Consider the following 18,475-nt stretch of genomic DNA (forward strand, 5'->3'; position numbering starts at 1 on the left):
CAAACAACCCCGCCCGCCGCAAGGTTTGTTTGCAAAGGCAGCCAGAGGAGGCAAGCCGCCGCTTTTTTTCTTTTCTTGTCTTTTATAACTAAATAAGCGTCCCCATACGAATCAGTGCAAGGAATGGGAGTGCCTGACTGACTGAAGAGAGAAGAGAAGAGAAGAGAAGAGAAGAGAAGAGGTTTTCTTCAAAGGCAGGCAGCGGAGGCAAGCCGCCGCTTTTTTTCTTTTCTTGTCTTTTATAACTAAATAAGGGTCCCCATACGAATCAGTGCAAGGAATGGGAGTGCATGACTGACTGACGGACTGACTGACTGAAGGAGTGAGTGAGTGAGTGAGGGAGAGAAGAGGTTTTTTCAAAGGCAGCAGAGGCAAGCCGCCGCTTTTTTTTTTTTTTTTTTTTTTTTTTAAATCAATCAAGGGGGAGTGAGTGAGTGAGTGAGTGCTTGGAAAAGCAGAGGCGGAGGCAGAAAGACTGCGGCCAAGCAGTCTGCGGGGCGTCGGCCTTGCCAGCGAGCTGTGGAGGAGCCCCGTTCACACCCCATTCACACCTGCCGCTCCTGCCGGCAGGGACGGGACGGGGCGGGGCGGGGCGTCGGACCCGCGAGCGGGGCTGTCAGGGAGCAGTTGACGAGCCCCGTTCAACACGGGACTATCCGCTTCTGCAGGCAGCTGAGCGGCCGGGTAAGCGAGGAGGAGGCGGGGGGGCGGAGCCCGCATGCAGATGACCGGCGGAGGCCGCCGGGAGGGAAGGAAGGAGGGAGGGAGGCGAGCGGGGCGCCGCCCGGAGGGCCCCCGGCGCCCGCCCCCAGCCGGGGCTCCCTGCTCCGAGGGAGGGGAGGCCGAAGGAGGCGCGCGGGGCGGGCGAGCCGGTGCGGTCCCCGTGAGCGAGGAGAGGGCGGCGGGCGGTGAGCGAGCGGGCGGGACTTAGAAAAATTTTATCCCCCGGCGCTGGGGGACGTCTTGGGAGGGGGAGAGTACGTCTGTGGGCGCCCTGAGGTAAGGGGGGCTGCGTGCGTGAGGGTGGGAGGGGGAGGGAGCCCCAGCCTGAGGGAGAGGGAGCGGGAGCCCCAGCCCCAGCCCCAGCCCCAGCCCCAGCCCCAGCCGAGAGTGTAGTATACAGGATGTCCCCACTCGCCGCTCTTCTGGGCTGCTAAATCTGCCGCTCGGCTGGAGGCCAGCCCAGTCGCTCTTTGCTCTGCTCTGCTCTGCTTTGCTGTTCCCGGACTGCCGTCCTCAGTCGGCCTGCATGGCATGGCAAGCAGAAGGAAGGAGTGTCTGCCCAGCCGAGGCCATGCCAAAGCCGCCGCCGCTAACACAGGCCGGCCGGCCGACCTGCTCGGCTGTCACCATGATGACGCCGGGCGCCAGGAGGAGCCATGCAGATGAACGCCGGCCAGCCAACCCGGCCCGCCGCGGGGAGCGGCCTCAGCAAGGTCTGGCGCCGGTCGCCGAGGGCGGGTTCCCAGGGGCGGTGGCCGAGCGTGGCCGGCGCACGCCCTCCGCCCCTGGGGCGCGGGAGCGTCGGCTGCAGGGCCCTGGCCGCCGAGCGGTGGCTCCGGAAGCCTGGCGACCGTCGCGGACGGGCGGCGCGCGACCGCCGGGCGCTCCCGGTAAGGCGGAGACGTGAGGGCGAGGGGGTACCTCGGACGGGGGGCGACGCAAGCCATCGCTTCTCGGCCTTTTGGCTAAGATCAAGTGTAGTATCTGTTCTTATCAGTTTAATATCTGATATGATCTCTATCTGAGATCTTTATATTAAATGGATTTTTGGAACAGGGGGTCGGAACAGGAGCTTGCTCCGTCCACTCCACGCATCGACCTGGTATTGCAGTACTTCCAGGAGCGGTGCACCTCCCCTCGGGGAGCCACCTGTGCGGTGCTAAAAATAGACCTGAGTGCCCTTTGGGGAAAGAGAAAGGAATTATTTAAAAAAAAAAAATGGCGTGTGTGTCTCAATAAAAAGTCCCCCAGAAAAATCTCTGCTGTGTGTGTGTGTGCCTGTGCGCCGGGGGCGGGGCGGGGCTGCGCTGTGCGTCTCCGGGGGGAGGTCTTGGCAAACCACCACCACAACAACAAGAAAGAGAAAGCAAAAAAACTCGCACACGCCCCCCCCCCCCCCCCAAACAACCCCGCCCGCCGCAAGGTTTGTTTGCAAAGGCAGCCAGAGGAGGCAAGCCGCCGCTTTTTTTCTTTTCTTGTCTTTTATAACTAAATAAGCGTCCCCATACGAATCAGTGCAAGGAATGGGAGTGCCTGACTGACTGAAGAGAGAAGAGAAGAGAAGAGAAGAGAAGAGAAGAGGTTTTCTTCAAAGGCAGGCAGCGGAGGCAAGCCGCCGCTTTTTTTCTTTTCTTGTCTTTTATAACTAAATAAGGGTCCCCATACGAATCAGTGCAAGGAATGGGAGTGCATGACTGACTGACGGACTGACTGACTGAAGGAGTGAGTGAGTGAGTGAGGGAGAGAAGAGGTTTTTTCAAAGGCAGCAGAGGCAAGCCGCCGCTTTTTTTTTTTTTTTTTTTTTTTTTAAATCAATCAAGGGGGAGTGAGTGAGTGAGTGAGTGCTTGGAAAAGCAGAGGCGGAGGCAGAAAGACTGCGGCCAAGCAGTCTGCGGGGCGTCGGCCTTGCCAGCGAGCTGTGGAGGAGCCCCGTTCACACCCCATTCACACCTGCCGCTCCTGCCGGCAGGGACGGGACGGGGCGGGGCGGGGCGTCGGACCCGCGAGCGGGGCTGTCAGGGAGCAGTTGACGAGCCCCGTTCAACACGGGACTATCCGCTTCTGCAGGCAGCTGAGCGGCCGGGTAAGCGAGGAGGAGGCGGGGGGGCGGAGCCCGCATGCAGATGACCGGCGGAGGCCGCCGGGAGGGAAGGAAGGAGGGAGGGAGGCGAGCGGGGCGCCGCCCGGAGGGCCCCCGGCGCCCGCCCCCAGCCGGGGCTCCCTGCTCCGAGGGAGGGGAGGCCGAAGGAGGCGCGCGGGGCGGGCGAGCCGGTGCGGTCCCCGTGAGCGAGGAGAGGGCGGCGGGCGGTGAGCGAGCGGGCGGGACTTAGAAAAATTTTATCCCCCGGCGCTGGGGGACGTCTTGGGAGGGGGAGAGTACGTCTGTGGGCGCCCTGAGGTAAGGGGGGCTGCGTGCGTGAGGGTGGGAGGGGGAGGGAGCCCCAGCCTGAGGGAGAGGGAGCGGGAGCCCCAGCCCCAGCCCCAGCCCCAGCCCCAGCCCCAGCCGAGAGTGTAGTATACAGGATGTCCCCACTCGCCGCTCTTCTGGGCTGCTAAATCTGCCGCTCGGCTGGAGGCCAGCCCAGTCGCTCTTTGCTCTGCTCTGCTCTGCTTTGCTGTTCCCGGACTGCCGTCCTCAGTCGGCCTGCATGGCATGGCAAGCAGAAGGAAGGAGTGTCTGCCCAGCCGAGGCCATGCCAAAGCCGCCGCCGCTAACACAGGCCGGCCGGCCGACCTGCTCGGCTGTCACCATGATGACGCCGGGCGCCAGGAGGAGCCATGCAGATGAACGCCGGCCAGCCAACCCGGCCCGCCGCGGGGAGCGGCCTCAGCAAGGTCTGGCGCCGGTCGCCGAGGGCGGGTTCCCAGGGGCGGTGGCCGAGCGTGGCCGGCGCACGCCCTCCGCCCCTGGGGCGCGGGAGCGTCGGCTGCAGGGCCCTGGCCGCCGAGCGGTGGCTCCGGAAGCCTGGCGACCGTCGCGGACGGGCGGCGCGCGACCGCCGGGCGCTCCCGGTAAGGCGGAGACGTGAGGGCGAGGGGGTACCTCGGACGGGGGGCGACGCAAGCCATCGCTTCTCGGCCTTTTGGCTAAGATCAACATTCTCTCGGAGCGCGACCCGCGGAAAGGTAGGGGTCGGGTCAGTAGGCTGTATTGGCGTCATAACGGTTCCCAAGTCAGTACCCTGACATACGCGGGGCGTTTCGCCTGACTGCCCAACGCTCGGCCCTTGCCTGGAAGCCTCGCATATGCTCCAGATCAATTAATATCTGTTCTTATCAGTTTAATATCTGATATGATCTCTATCTGAGATCTTTATATTAAATGGATTTTTGGAACAGGGGGTCGGAACAGGAGCTTGCTCCGTCCACTCCACGCATCGACCTGGTATTGCAGTACTTCCAGGAGCGGTGCACCTCCCCTCGGGGAGCCACCTGTGCGGTGCTAAAAATAGACCTGAGTGCCCTTTGGGGAAAGAGAAAGGAATTATTTAAAAAAAAAAAATGGCGTGTGTGTCTCAATAAAAAGTCCCCCAGAAAAATCTCTGCTGTGTGTGTGTGTGCCTGTGCGCCGGGGGCGGGGCGGGGCTGCGCTGTGCGTCTCCGGGGGGAGGTCTTGGCAAACCACCACCACAACAACAAGAAAGAGAAAGCAAAAAAACTCGCACACGCCCCCCCCCCCCCCCAAACAACCCCGCCCGCCGCAAGGTTTGTTTGCAAAGGCAGCCAGAGGAGGCAAGCCGCCGCTTTTTTTCTTTTCTTGTCTTTTATAACTAAATAAGCGTCCCCATACGAATCAGTGCAAGGAATGGGAGTGCCTGACTGACTGAAGAGAGAAGAGAAGAGAAGAGAAGAGAAGAGAAGAGAAGAGGTTTTCTTCAAAGGCAGGCAGCGGAGGCAAGCCGCCGCTTTTTTTCTTTTCTTGTCTTTTATAACTAAATAAGGGTCCCCATACGAATCAGTGCAAGGAATGGGAGTGCATGACTGACTGACGGACTGACTGACTGAAGGAGTGAGTGAGTGAGTGAGGGAGAGAAGAGGTTTTTTCAAAGGCAGCAGAGGCAAGCCGCCGCTTTTTTTTTTTTTTTTTTTTTTTTTAAATCAATCAAGGGGGAGTGAGTGAGTGAGTGAGTGAGTGCTTGGAAAAGCAGAGGCGGAGGCAGAAAGACTGCGGCCAAGCAGTCTGCGGGGCGTCGGCCTTGCCAGCGAGCTGTGGAGGAGCCCCGTTCACACCCCATTCACACCTGCCGCTCCTGCCGGCAGGGACGGGACGGGGCGGGGCGGGGCGTCGGACCCGCGAGCGGGGCTGTCAGGGAGCAGTTGACGAGCCCCGTTCAACACGGGACTATCCGCTTCTGCAGGCAGCTGAGCGGCCGGGTAAGCGAGGAGGAGGCGGGGGGGCGGAGCCCGCATGCAGATGACCGGCGGAGGCCGCCGGGAGGGAAGGAAGGAGGGAGGGAGGCGAGCGGGGCGCCGCCCGGAGGGCCCCCGGCGCCCGCCCCCAGCCGGGGCTCCCTGCTCCGAGGGAGGGGAGGCCGAAGGAGGCGCGCGGGGCGGGCGAGCCGGTGCGGTCCCCGTGAGCGAGGAGAGGGCGGCGGGCGGTGAGCGAGCGGGCGGGACTTAGAAAAATTTTATCCCCCGGCGCTGGGGGACGTCTTGGGAGGGGGAGAGTACGTCTGTGGGCGCCCTGAGGTAAGGGGGGCTGCGTGCGTGAGGGTGGGAGGGGGAGGGAGCCCCAGCCTGAGGGAGAGGGAGCGGGAGCCCCAGCCCCAGCCCCAGCCCCAGCCCCAGCCCCAGCCGAGAGTGTAGTATACAGGATGTCCCCACTCGCCGCTCTTCTGGGCTGCTAAATCTGCCGCTCGGCTGGAGGCCAGCCCAGTCGCTCTTTGCTCTGCTCTGCTCTGCTTTGCTGTTCCCGGACTGCCGTCCTCAGTCGGCCTGCATGGCATGGCAAGCAGAAGGAAGGAGTGTCTGCCCAGCCGAGGCCATGCCAAAGCCGCCGCCGCTAACACAGGCCGGCCGGCCGACCTGCTCGGCTGTCACCATGATGACGCCGGGCGCCAGGAGGAGCCATGCAGATGAACGCCGGCCAGCCAACCCGGCCCGCCGCGGGGAGCGGCCTCAGCAAGGTCTGGCGCCGGTCGCCGAGGGCGGGTTCCCAGGGGCGGTGGCCGAGCGTGGCCGGCGCACGCCCTCCGCCCCTGGGGCGCGGGAGCGTCGGCTGCAGGGCCCTGGCCGCCGAGCGGTGGCTCCGGAAGCCTGGCGACCGTCGCGGACGGGCGGCGCGCGACCGCCGGGCGCTCCCGGTAAGGCGGAGACGTGAGGGCGAGGGGGTACCTCGGACGGGGGGCGACGCAAGCCATCGCTTCTCGGCCTTTTGGCTAAGATCAAGTGTAGTATCTGTTCTTATCAGTTTAATATCTGATATGATCTCTATCTGAGATCTTTATATTAAATGGATTTTTGGAACAGGGGGTCGGAACAGGAGCTTGCTCCGTCCACTCCACGCATCGACCTGGTATTGCAGTACTTCCAGGAGCGGTGCACCTCCCCTCGGGGAGCCACCTGTGCGGTGCTAAAAATAGACCTGAGTGCCCTTTGGGGAAAGAGAAAGGAATTATTTAAAAAAAAAAAATGGCGTGTGTGTCTCAATAAAAAGTCCCCCAGAAAAATCTCTGCTGTGTGTGTGTGTGCCTGTGCGCCGGGGGCGGGGCGGGGCTGCGCTGTGCGTCTCCGGGGGGAGGTCTTGGCAAACCACCACCACAACAACAAGAAAGAGAAAGCAAAAAAACTCGCACACGCCCCCCCCCCCCCCCAAACAACCCCGCCCGCCGCAAGGTTTGTTTGCAAAGGCAGCCAGAGGAGGCAAGCCGCCGCTTTTTTTCTTTTCTTGTCTTTTATAACTAAATAAGCGTCCCCATACGAATCAGTGCAAGGAATGGGAGTGCCTGACTGACTGAAGAGAGAAGAGAAGAGAAGAGAAGAGAAGAGAAGAGAAGAGAAGAGGTTTTCTTCAAAGGCAGGCAGCGGAGGCAAGCCGCCGCTTTTTTTCTTTTCTTGTCTTTTATAACTAAATAAGGGTCCCCATACGAATCAGTGCAAGGAATGGGAGTGCATGACTGACTGACGGACTGACTGACTGAAGGAGTGAGTGAGTGAGTGAGGGAGAGAAGAGGTTTTTTCAAAGGCAGCAGAGGCAAGCCGCCGCTTTTTTTTTTTTTTTTTTTTTTTTTTAAATCAATCAAGGGGGAGTGAGTGAGTGAGTGAGTGCTTGGAAAAGCAGAGGCGGAGGCAGAAAGACTGCGGCCAAGCAGTCTGCGGGGCGTCGGCCTTGCCAGCGAGCTGTGGAGGAGCCCCGTTCACACCCCATTCACACCTGCCGCTCCTGCCGGCAGGGACGGGACGGGGCGGGGCGGGGCGTCGGACCCGCGAGCGGGGCTGTCAGGGAGCAGTTGACGAGCCCCGTTCAACACGGGACTATCCGCTTCTGCAGGCAGCTGAGCGGCCGGGTAAGCGAGGAGGAGGCGGGGGGGCGGAGCCCGCATGCAGATGACCGGCGGAGGCCGCCGGGAGGGAAGGAAGGAGGGAGGGAGGCGAGCGGGGCGCCGCCCGGAGGGCCCCCGGCGCCCGCCCCCAGCCGGGGCTCCCTGCTCCGAGGGAGGGGAGGCCGAAGGAGGCGCGCGGGGCGGGCGAGCCGGTGCGGTCCCCGTGAGCGAGGAGAGGGCGGCGGGCGGTGAGCGAGCGGGCGGGACTTAGAAAAATTTTATCCCCCGGCGCTGGGGGACGTCTTGGGAGGGGGAGAGTACGTCTGTGGGCGCCCTGAGGTAAGGGGGGCTGCGTGCGTGAGGGTGGGAGGGGGAGGGAGCCCCAGCCTGAGGGAGAGGGAGCGGGAGCCCCAGCCCCAGCCCCAGCCCCAGCCCCAGCCCCAGCCGAGAGTGTAGTATACAGGATGTCCCCACTCGCCGCTCTTCTGGGCTGCTAAATCTGCCGCTCGGCTGGAGGCCAGCCCAGTCGCTCTTTGCTCTGCTCTGCTCTGCTTTGCTGTTCCCGGACTGCCGTCCTCAGTCGGCCTGCATGGCATGGCAAGCAGAAGGAAGGAGTGTCTGCCCAGCCGAGGCCATGCCAAAGCCGCCGCCGCTAACACAGGCCGGCCGGCCGACCTGCTCGGCTGTCACCATGATGACGCCGGGCGCCAGGAGGAGCCATGCAGATGAACGCCGGCCAGCCAACCCGGCCCGCCGCGGGGAGCGGCCTCAGCAAGGTCTGGCGCCGGTCGCCGAGGGCGGGTTCCCAGGGGCGGTGGCCGAGCGTGGCCGGCGCACGCCCTCCGCCCCTGGGGCGCGGGAGCGTCGGCTGCAGGGCCCTGGCCGCCGAGCGGTGGCTCCGGAAGCCTGGCGACCGTCGCGGACGGGCGGCGCGCGACCGCCGGGCGCTCCCGGTAAGGCGGAGACGTGAGGGCGAGGGGGTACCTCGGACGGGGGGCGACGCAAGCCATCGCTTCTCGGCCTTTTGGCTAAGATCAAGTGTAGTATCTGTTCTTATCAGTTTAATATCTGATATGATCTCTATCTGAGATCTTTATATTAAATGGATTTTTGGAACAGGGGGTCGGAACAGGAGCTTGCTCCGTCCACTCCACGCATCGACCTGGTATTGCAGTACTTCCAGGAGCGGTGCACCTCCCCTCGGGGAGCCACCTGTGCGGTGCTAAAAATAGACCTGAGTGCCCTTTGGGGAAAGAGAAAGGAATTATTTAAAAAAAAAAAATGGCGTGTGTGTCTCAATAAAAAGTCCCCCAGAAAAATCTCTGCTGTGTGTGTGTGTGCCTGTGCGCCGGGGGCGGGGCGGGGCTGCGCTGTGCGTCTCCGGGGGGAGGTCTTGGCAAACCACCACCACAACAACAAGAAAGAGAAAGCAAAAAAACTCGCACACGCCCCCCCCCCCCCCCAAACAACCCCGCCCGCCGCAAGGTTTGTTTGCAAAGGCAGCCAGAGGAGGCAAGCCGCCGCTTTTTTTCTTTTCTTGTCTTTTATAACTAAATAAGCGTCCCCATACGAATCAGTGCAAGGAATGGGAGTGCCTGACTGACTGAAGAGAGAAGAGAAGAGAAGAGAAGAGAAGAGAAGAGGTTTTCTTCAAAGGCAGGCAGCGGAGGCAAGCCGCCGCTTTTTTTCTTTTCTTGTCTTTTATAACTAAATAAGGGTCCCCATACGAATCAGTGCAAGGAATGGGAGTGCATGACTGACTGACGGACTGACTGACTGAAGGAGTGAGTGAGTGAGTGAGGGAGAGAAGAGGTTTTTTCAAAGGCAGCAGAGGCAAGCCGCCGCTTTTTTTTTTTTTTTTTTTTTTTTTAAATCAATCAAGGGGGAGTGAGTGAGTGAGTGAGTGCTTGGAAAAGCAGAGGCGGAGGCAGAAAGACTGCGGCCAAGCAGTCTGCGGGGCGTCGGCCTTGCCAGCGAGCTGTGGAGGAGCCCCGTTCACACCCCATTCACACCTGCCGCTCCTGCCGGCAGGGACGGGACGGGGCGGGGCGGGGCGTCGGACCCGCGAGCGGGGCTGTCAGGGAGCAGTTGACGAGCCCCGTTCAACACGGGACTATCCGCTTCTGCAGGCAGCTGAGCGGCCGGGTAAGCGAGGAGGAGGCGGGGGGGCGGAGCCCGCATGCAGATGACCGGCGGAGGCCGCCGGGAGGGAAGGAAGGAGGGAGGGAGGCGAGCGGGGCGCCGCCCGGAGGGCCCCCGGCGCCCGCCCCCAGCCGGGGCTCCCTGCTCCGAGGGAGGGGAGGCCGAAGGAGGCGCGCGGGGCGGGCGAGCCGGTGCGGTCCCCGTGAGCGAGGAGAGGGCGGCGGGCGGTGAGCGAGCGGGCGGGACTTAGAAAAATTTTATCCCCCGGCGCTGGGGGACGTCTTGGGAGGGGGAGAGTACGTCTGTGGGCGCCCTGAGGTAAGGGGGGCTGCGTGCGTGAGGGTGGGAGGGGGAGGGAGCCCCAGCCTGAGGGAGAGGGAGCGGGAGCCCCAGCCCCAGCCCCAGCCCCAGCCCCAGCCCCAGCCCCAGCCGAGAGTGTAGTATACAGGATGTCCCCACTCGCCGCTCTTCTGGGCTGCTAAATCTGCCGCTCGGCTGGAGGCCAGCCCAGTCGCTCTTTGCTCTGCTCTGCTCTGCTTTGCTGTTCCCGGACTGCCGTCCTCAGTCGGCCTGCATGGCATGGCAAGCAGAAGGAAGGAGTGTCTGCCCAGCCGAGGCCATGCCAAAGCCGCCGCCGCTAACACAGGCCGGCCGGCCGACCTGCTCGGCTGTCACCATGATGACGCCGGGCGCCAGGAGGAGCCATGCAGATGAACGCCGGCCAGCCAACCCGGCCCGCCGCGGGGAGCGGCCTCAGCAAGGTCTGGCGCCGGTCGCCGAGGGCGGGTTCCCAGGGGCGGTGGCCGAGCGTGGCCGGCGCACGCCCTCCGCCCCTGGGGCGCGGGAGCGTCGGCTGCAGGGCCCTGGCCGCCGAGCGGTGGCTCCGGAAGCCTGGCGACCGTCGCGGACGGGCGGCGCGCGACCGCCGGGCGCTCCCGGTAAGGCGGAGACGTGAGGGCGAGGGGGTACCTCGGACGGGGGGCGACGCAAGCCATCGCTTCTCGGCCTTTTGGCTAAGATCAAGTGTAGTATCTGTTCTTATCAGTTTAATATCTGATATGATCTCTATCTGAGATCTTTATATTAAATGGATTTTTGGAACAGGGGGTCGGAACAGGAGCTTGCTCCGTCCACTCCACGCATCGACCTGGTATTGCAGTACTTCCAGGAGCGGTGCACCTCCCCTCGGGGAGCCACCTGTGCGGTGCTAAAAATAGACCTGAGTGCCCTTTGGGGAAAGAGAAAGGAATTATTTAAAAAAAAAAAATGGCGTGTGTGTCTCAATAAAAAGTCCCCCAGAAAAATCTCTGCTGTGTGTGTGTGTGCCTGTGCGCCGGGGGCGGGGCGGGGCTGCGCTGTGCGTCTCCGGGGGGAGGTCTTGGCAAACCACCACCACAACAACAAGAAAGAGAAAGCAAAAAAACTCGCACACGCCCCCCCCCCCCCCCAAACAACCCCGCCCGCCGCAAGGTTTGTTTGCAAAGGCAGCCAGAGGAGGCAAGCCGCCGCTTTTTTTCTTTTCTTGTCTTTTATAACTAAATAAGCGTCCCCATACGAATCAGTGCAAGGAATGGGAGTGCCTGACTGACTGAAGAGAGAAGAGAAGAGAAGAGAAGAGAAGAGAAGAGAAGAGAAGAGAAGAGAAGAGAAGAGAAGAGGTTTTCTTCAAAGGCAGGCAGCGGAGGCAAGCCGCCGCTTTTTTTCTTTTCTTGTCTTTTATAACTAAATAAGGGTCCCCATACGAATCAGTGCAAGGAATGGGAGTGCATGACTGACTGACGGACTGACTGACTGAAGGAGTGAGTGAGTGAGTGAGGGAGAGAAGAGGTTTTTTCAAAGGCAGCAGAGGCAAGCCGCCGCTTTTTTTTTTTTTTTTTTTTTTTTTAAATCAATCAAGGGGGAGTGAGTGAGTGAGTGAGTGAGTGCTTGGAAAAGCAGAGGCGGAGGCAGAAAGACTGCGGCCAAGCAGTCTGCGGGGCGTCGGCCTTGCCAGCGAGCTGTGGAGGAGCCCCGTTCACACCCCATTCACACCTGCCGCTCCTGCCGGCAGGGACGGGACGGGGCGGGGCGGGGCGTCGGACCCGCGAGCGGGGCTGTCAGGGAGCAGTTGACGAGCCCCGTTCAACACGGGACTATCCGCTTCTGCAGGCAGCTGAGCGGCCGGGTAAGCGAGGAGGAGGCGGGGGGGCGGAGCCCGCATGCAGATGACCGGCGGAGGCCGCCGGGAGGGAAGGAAGGAGGGAGGGAGGCGAGCGGGGCGCCGCCCGGAGGGCCCCCGGCGCCCGCCCCCAGCCGGGGCTCCCTGCTCCGAGGGAGGGGAGGCCGAAGGAGGCGCGCGGGGCGGGCGAGCCGGTGCGGTCCCCGTGAGCGAGGAGAGGGCGGCGGGCGGTGAGCGAGCGGGCGGGACTTAGAAAAATTTTATCCCCCGGCGCTGGGGGACGTCTTGGGAGGGGGAGAGTACGTCTGTGGGCGCCCTGAGGTAAGGGGGGCTGCGTGCGTGAGGGTGGGAGGGGGAGGGAGCCCCAGCCTGAGGGAGAGGGAGCGGGAGCCCCAGCCCCAGCCCCAGCCCCAGCCCCAGCCCCAGCCCCAGCCGAGAGTGTAGTATACAGGATGTCCCCACTCGCCGCTCTTCTGGGCTGCTAAATCTGCCGCTCGGCTGGAGGCCAGCCCAGTCGCTCTTTGCTCTGCTCTGCTCTGCTTTGCTGTTCCCGGACTGCCGTCCTCAGTCGGCCTGCATGGCATGGCAAGCAGAAGGAAGGAGTGTCTGCCCAGCCGAGGCCATGCCAAAGCCGCCGCCGCTAACACAGGCCGGCCGGCCGACCTGCTCGGCTGTCACCATGATGACGCCGGGCGCCAGGAGGAGCCATGCAGATGAACGCCGGCCAGCCAACCCGGCCCGCCGCGGGGAGCGGCCTCAGCAAGGTCTGGCGCCGGTCGCCGAGGGCGGGTTCCCAGGGGCGGTGGCCGAGCGTGGCCGGCGCACGCCCTCCGCCCCTGGGGCGCGGGAGCGTCGGCTGCAGGGCCCTGGCCGCCGAGCGGTGGCTCCGGAAGCCTGGCGACCGTCGCGGACGGGCGGCGCGCGACCGCCGGGCGCTCCCGGTAAGGCGGAGACGTGAGGGCGAGGGGGTACCTCGGACGGGGGGCGACGCAAGCCATCGCTTCTCGGCCTTTTGGCTAAGATCAAGTGTAGTATCTGTTCTTATCAGTTTAATATCTGATATGATCTCTATCTGAGATCTTTATATTAAATGGATTTTTGGAACAGGGGGTCGGAACAGGAGCTTGCTCCGTCCACTCCACGCATCGACCTGGTATTGCAGTACTTCCAGGAGCGGTGCACCTCCCCTCGGGGAGCCACCTGTGCGGTGCTAAAAATAGACCTGAGTGCCCTTTGGGGAAAGAGAAAGGAATTATTTAAAAAAAAAAAATGGCGTGTGTGTCTCAATAAAAAGTCCCCCAGAAAAATCTCTGCTGTGTGTGTGTGTGCCTGTGCGCCGGGGGCGGGGCGGGGCTGCGCTGTGCGTCTCCGGGGGGAGGTCTTGGCAAACCACCACCACAACAACAAGAAAGAGAAAGCAAAAAAACTCGCACACGCCCCCCCCCCCCCCCAAACAACCCCGCCCGCCGCAAGGTTTGTTTGCAAAGGCAGCCAGAGGAGGCAAGCCGCCGCTTTTTTTCTTTTCTTGTCTTTTATAACTAAATAAGCGTCCCCATACGAATCAGTGCAAGGAATGGGAGTGCCTGACTGACTGAAGAGAGAAGAGAAGAGAAGAGAAGAGAAGAGAAGAGAAGAGAAGAGAAGAGAAGAGAAGAGGTTTTCTTCAAAGGCAGGCAGCGGAGGCAAGCCGCCGCTTTTTTTCTTTTCTTGTCTTTTATAACTAAATAAGGGTCCCCATACGAATCAGTGCAAGGAATGGGAGTGCATGACTGACTGACGGACTGACTGACTGAAGGAGTGAGTGAGTGAGTGAGGGAGAGAAGAGGTTTTTTCAAAGGCAGCAGAGGCAAGCCGCCGCTTTTTTTTTTTTTTTTTTTTTTTTTTAAATCAATCAAGGGGGAGTGAGTGAGTGAGTGAGTGCTTGGAAAAGCAGAGGCGGAGGCAGAAAGACTGCGGCCAAGCAGTCTGCGGGGCGTCGGCCTTGCCAGCGAGCTGTGGAGGAGCCCCGTTCACACCCCATTCACACCTGCCGCTCCTGCCGGCAGGGACGGGACGGGGCGGGGCGGGGCGTCGGACCCGCGAGCGGGGCTGTCAGGGAGCAGTTGACGAGCCCCGTTCAACACGGGACTATCCGCTTCTGCAGGCAGCTGAGCGGCCGGGTAAGCGAGGAGGAGGCGGGGGGGCGGAGCCCGCATGCAGATGACCGGCGGAGGCCGCCGGGAGGGAAGGAAGGAGGGAGGGAGGCGAGCGGGGCGCCGCCCGGAGGGCCCCCGGCGCCCGCCCCCAGCCGGGGCTCCCTGCTCCGAGGGAGGGGAGGCCGAAGGAGGCGCGCGGGGCGGGCGAGCCGGTGCGGTCCCCGTGAGCGAGGAGAGGGCGGCGGGCGGTGAGCGAGCGGGCGGGACTTAGAAAAATTTTATCCCCCGGCGCTGGGGGACGTCTTGGGAGGGGGAGAGTACGTCTGTGGGCGCCCTGAGGTAAGGGGGGCTGCGTGCGTGAGGGTGGGAGGGGGAGGGAGCCCCAGCCTGAGGGAGAGGGAGCGGGAGCCCCAGCCCCAGCCCCAGCCCCAGCCCCAGCCCCAGCCCCAGCCGAGAGTGTAGTATACAGGATGTCCCCACTCGCCGCTCTTCTGGGCTGCTAAATCTGCCGCTCGGCTGGAGGCCAGCCCAGTCGCTCTTTGCTCTGCTCTGCTCTGCTTTGCTGTTCCCGGACTGCCGTCCTCAGTCGGCCTGCATGGCATGGCAAGCAGAAGGAAGGAGTGTCTGCCCAGCCGAGGCCATGCCAAAGCCGCCGCCGCTAACACAGGCCGGCCGGCCGACCTGCTCGGCTGTCACCATGATGACGCCGGGCGCCAGGAGGAGCCATGCAGATGAACGCCGGCCAGCCAACCCGGCCCGCCGCGGGGAGCGGCCTCAGCAAGGTCTGGCGCCGGTCGCCGAGGGCGGGTTCCCAGGGGCGGTGGCCGAGCGTGGCCGGCGCACGCCCTCCGCCCCTGGGGCGCGGGAGCGTCGGCTGCAGGGCCCTGGCCGCCGAGCGGTGGCTCCGGAAGCCTGGCGACCGTCGCGGACGGGCGGCGCGCGACCGCCGGGCGCTCCCGGTAAGGCGGAGACGTGAGGGCGAGGGGGTACCTCGGACGGGGGGCGACGCAAGCCATCGCTTCTCGGCCTTTTGGCTAAGATCAAGTGTAGTATCTGTTCTTATCAGTTTAATATCTGATATGATCTCTATCTGAGATCTTTATATTAAATGGATTTTTGGAACAGGGGGTCGGAACAGGAGCTTGCTCCGTCCACTCCACGCATCGACCTGGTATTGCAGTACTTCCAGGAGCGGTGCACCTCCCCTCGGGGAGCCACCTGTGCGGTGCTAAAAATAGACCTGAGTGCCCTTTGGGGAAAGAGAAAGGAATTATTTAAAAAAAAAAAATGGCGTGTGTGTCTCAATAAAAAGTCCCCCAGAAAAATCTCTGCTGTGTGTGTGTGTGCCTGTGCGCCGGGGGCGGGGCGGGGCTGCGCTGTGCGTCTCCGGGGGGAGGTCTTGGCAAACCACCACCACAACAACAAGAAAGAGAAAGCAAAAAAACTCGCACACGCCCCCCCCCCCCCCCAAACAACCCCGCCCGCCGCAAGGTTTGTTTGCAAAGGCAGCCAGAGGAGGCAAGCCGCCGCTTTTTTTCTTTTCTTGTCTTTTATAACTAAATAAGCGTCCCCATACGAATCAGTGCAAGGAATGGGAGTGCCTGACTGACTGAAGAGAGAAGAGAAGAGAAGAGAAGAGAAGAGAAGAGGTTTTCTTCAAAGGCAGGCAGCGGAGGCAAGCCGCCGCTTTTTTTCTTTTCTTGTCTTTTATAACTAAATAAGGGTCCCCATACGAATCAGTGCAAGGAATGGGAGTGCATGACTGACTGACGGACTGACTGACTGAAGGAGTGAGTGAGTGAGTGAGGGAGAGAAGAGGTTTTTTCAAAGGCAGCAGAGGCAAGCCGCCGCTTTTTTTTTTTTTTTTTTTTTTTTTTTAAATCAATCAAGGGGGAGTGAGTGAGTGAGTGAGTGCTTGGAAAAGCAGAGGCGGAGGCAGAAAGACTGCGGCCAAGCAGTCTGCGGGGCGTCGGCCTTGCCAGCGAGCTGTGGAGGAGCCCCGTTCACACCCCATTCACACCTGCCGCTCCTGCCGGCAGGGACGGGACGGGGCGGGGCGGGGCGTCGGACCCGCGAGCGGGGCTGTCAGGGAGCAGTTGACGAGCCCCGTTCAACACGGGACTATCCGCTTCTGCAGGCAGCTGAGCGGCCGGGTAAGCGAGGAGGAGGCGGGGGGGGCGGAGCCCGCATGCAGATGACCGGCGGAGGCCGCCGGGAGGGAAGGAAGGAGGGAGGGAGGCGAGCGGGGCGCCGCCCGGAGGGCCCCCGGCGCCCGCCCCCAGCCGGGGCTCCCTGCTCCGAGGGAGGGGAGGCCGAAGGAGGCGCGCGGGGCGGGCGAGCCGGTGCGGTCCCCGTGAGCGAGGAGAGGGCGGCGGGCGGTGAGCGAGCGGGCGGGACTTAGAAAAATTTTATCCCCCGGCGCTGGGGGACGTCTTGGGAGGGGGAGAGTACGTCTGTGGGCGCCCTGAGGTAAGGGGGGCTGCGTGCGTGAGGGTGGGAGGGGGAGGGAGCCCCAGCCTGAGGGAGAGGGAGCCCCAGCCCCAGCCCCAGCCCCAGCCGAGAGTGTAGTATACAGGATGTCCCCACTCGCCGCTCTTCTGGGCTGCTAAATCTGCCGCTCGGCTGGAGGCCAGCCCAGTCGCTCTTTGCTCTGCTCTGCTCTGCTTTGCTGTTCCCGGACTGCCGTCCTCAGTCGGCCTGCATGGCATGGCAAGCAGAAGGAAGGAGTGTCTGCCCAGCCGAGGCCATGCCAAAGCCGCCGCCGCTAACACAGGCCGGCCGGCCGACCTGCTCGGCTGTCACCATGATGACGCCGGGCGCCAGGAGGAGCCATGCAGATGAACGCCGGCCAGCCAACCCGGCCCGCCGCGGGGAGCGGCCTCAGCAAGGTCTGGCGCCGGTCGCCGAGGGCGGGTTCCCAGGGGCGGTGGCCGAGCGTGGCCGGCGCACGCCCTCCGCCCCTGGGGCGCGGGAGCGTCGGCTGCAGGGCCCTGGCCGCCGAGCGGTGGCTCCGGAAGCCTGGCGACCGTCGCGGACGGGCGGCGCGCGACCGCCGGGCGCTCCCGGTAAGGCGGAGACGTGAGGGCGAGGGGGTACCTCGGACGGGGGGCGACGCAAGCCATCGCTTCTCGGCCTTTTGGCTAAGATCAAGTGTAGTATCTGTTCTTATCAGCTGAAGACCTCTGAGGAAGACGCCGGGGGACTGAGCATTGCTACGGGGGACCACTTGCTCCAGAGAACGGAAGGATCCAGCCCTTTTAAGGGCTTTTGCCAGCAGGATCCTGGGACCTGCACCAAACCCGCTGCGCTGACTCTGCAATCCAGGCTCTCCGCTGCGCTCGCTCTGCATCCTCATCGGACTCCCGCCTTGCTCCTGGGGTGCTGCGCTGGCTCTGCAAGCCCCCCCTGCCTTGGGTGAACCCAGGCTTGTGCTCCGCTGCGCTGTCTCTGCAGCCAAGGCTCCTCGCTAGGCTCCGCTGCGCTGGCTCTGCATCCCCACCGGACTCCTGCCTTGCTCCTGGGGTCCTCCGCTGCGCTGGCTCTGCAATCACCCCCTGCCTTGGGTGAACCCCGGCTAGTGCTCCGCTGCGCTGGCTCTGCAACCAAGGCTCTTTGCTAGGCTCCGCTGCGCTGGCTCTGCATCCCCACCGGACTCCTGCCTTGCTCCTGGGGTCCTCCGCTGCGCTGGCTCTGCAATCACCCCCTGCCTTGGGTGAACCCCGGCTTGTGCTCCGCTGCGCTAGCTCTGCAACACAGGCTCCTCGCTACACCCCGCTGTGCTGGCTCTGCATCTGCTTCGCTCCTGAGACCCCCGCTGCGCTGGCTCTGCAACCCCAGTAAGTTGATCTTCCAGTCTGGTCAGTTTCACTTTTTGTATATTTCATTCTTGTCCCGCTGCGCTAGCTCTGCAACCCGACTACTTTAACCTCCCACTCTGGTCAGTTTCACTCCTATCCATCTCATTCTCGTCCCCCGCTGCGCTGGCTCTGCAACCCCACTAAGCTAAAGTTCCCACTCTGGTCAGTTTCACTCCTGTTTCTCTCGGCTCCCTCTGTGCCCCGGCAGCCATTGCCACGTGGCTGGCCTCCCGCCCCCCCCTCTGCTGCTCCGCTTCCCCCACTGTGTTGTTTCATAGCTGGTCAATTTCACTCCCGTTTATTCTGTCCCCGCTGGCTCTGCAACGCTTTCACCCTGGTCAGTTTCACTTCTATTTCATTCTTGTCCCGCTGCTGCGCTAGCTCTGCAACCCGAGTAATTGAAACTTCCATTCTGATCAGTTTCGCTTCTATTTCATTCTCCTCCCGCTGCGCTGGCTCTGCAACCCCACTAAGCTAACTCCCCGCTCTGGTCAGTTTCACTCCTATTTGTCTCGGCTCCCTCTGTGCCCCGGCGGCCATTGCCACGTGGCTGATCCCCCCACCCCCCCCCTCTGCTGCTCCGCTTCCCCCATTGTGTTGATTCATAGCTGGTCAATTTCACTCCCGTTTATTCTGTCCCCGCTGGCTCTGCAACCCTTTCACCCTGGTCAGTTTCACTTCTATTTCATTCTTGTCCCGCTGCGCTAGCTCTGCAACCCGAGTAACTGAAACTTCCACTCTGATCAGTTTCGCTTCCATTTCATTCTCGTCCCGCTGCGCTGGCTCTGCAACCCCACTAAGCTAACTCCCCGCTCTGGTCAGTTTCACTCCTATTTGTCTCGGCTCCCTCTGTGCCCCGGCGGCCATTGCCACGTGGCTGATCCCCCCACCCCCCTCTGCTGCTCCGCTTCCCCCACTGTGTTGTTTCATAGCTGGTCAATTTCACTCCCGTTTACTCTGTCCCCGCTGGCTCTGCAA

At 62.6% G+C, this 18,475-nt stretch overlaps 6 non-coding genes and 2 pseudogenes across 6 annotated transcripts; all 8 read left to right on the forward strand.

Annotated features, from left to right (window-relative positions):
• Nucleotides 1-1,668: 1,668 nt before the first annotated feature.
• Nucleotides 1,669-1,859, forward strand: LOC149522121 (U2 spliceosomal RNA). Its single transcript, XR_016347467.1, has one exon. It is a non-coding gene; the product is annotated as a U2 spliceosomal RNA (small nuclear RNA).
• A 2,108-nt stretch (nucleotides 1,860-3,967) lies between these two features.
• LOC149522122 (U2 spliceosomal RNA) lies at nucleotides 3,968-4,142 on the forward strand (annotated as a pseudogene).
• Nucleotides 4,143-6,081: 1,939 nt separating this feature from the next.
• On the forward strand, nucleotides 6,082-6,272 carry LOC149522123 (U2 spliceosomal RNA). Its single transcript, XR_016347468.1, has one exon. It is a non-coding gene; the product is annotated as a U2 spliceosomal RNA (small nuclear RNA).
• Nucleotides 6,273-8,213: 1,941 nt separating this feature from the next.
• LOC142825891 (U2 spliceosomal RNA) lies at nucleotides 8,214-8,404 on the forward strand. Its single transcript, XR_012900218.1, has one exon. It is a non-coding gene; the product is annotated as a U2 spliceosomal RNA (small nuclear RNA).
• Nucleotides 8,405-10,340: 1,936 nt separating this feature from the next.
• On the forward strand, nucleotides 10,341-10,531 carry LOC142825892 (U2 spliceosomal RNA). The gene has a single exon (XR_012900219.1). It is a non-coding gene; the product is annotated as a U2 spliceosomal RNA (small nuclear RNA).
• A 1,970-nt stretch (nucleotides 10,532-12,501) lies between these two features.
• On the forward strand, nucleotides 12,502-12,692 carry LOC142825893 (U2 spliceosomal RNA). Its single transcript, XR_012900220.1, has one exon. It is a non-coding gene; the product is annotated as a U2 spliceosomal RNA (small nuclear RNA).
• Nucleotides 12,693-14,654: 1,962 nt separating this feature from the next.
• On the forward strand, nucleotides 14,655-14,845 carry LOC142825894 (U2 spliceosomal RNA). The gene has a single exon (XR_012900221.1). It is a non-coding gene; the product is annotated as a U2 spliceosomal RNA (small nuclear RNA).
• Nucleotides 14,846-16,760: 1,915 nt separating this feature from the next.
• LOC149522124 (U2 spliceosomal RNA) lies at nucleotides 16,761-16,868 on the forward strand (annotated as a pseudogene).
• Nucleotides 16,869-18,475: the final 1,607 nt, after the last annotated feature.

The sequence above is a fragment of the Pelodiscus sinensis genome, chromosome 19 (assembly GCF_052426305.1).
Source record: "Pelodiscus sinensis isolate ZL-2025 chromosome 19, ASM5242630v1, whole genome shotgun sequence".
Taxonomy (NCBI): Eukaryota; Metazoa; Chordata; order Testudines; family Trionychidae; genus Pelodiscus; species Pelodiscus sinensis.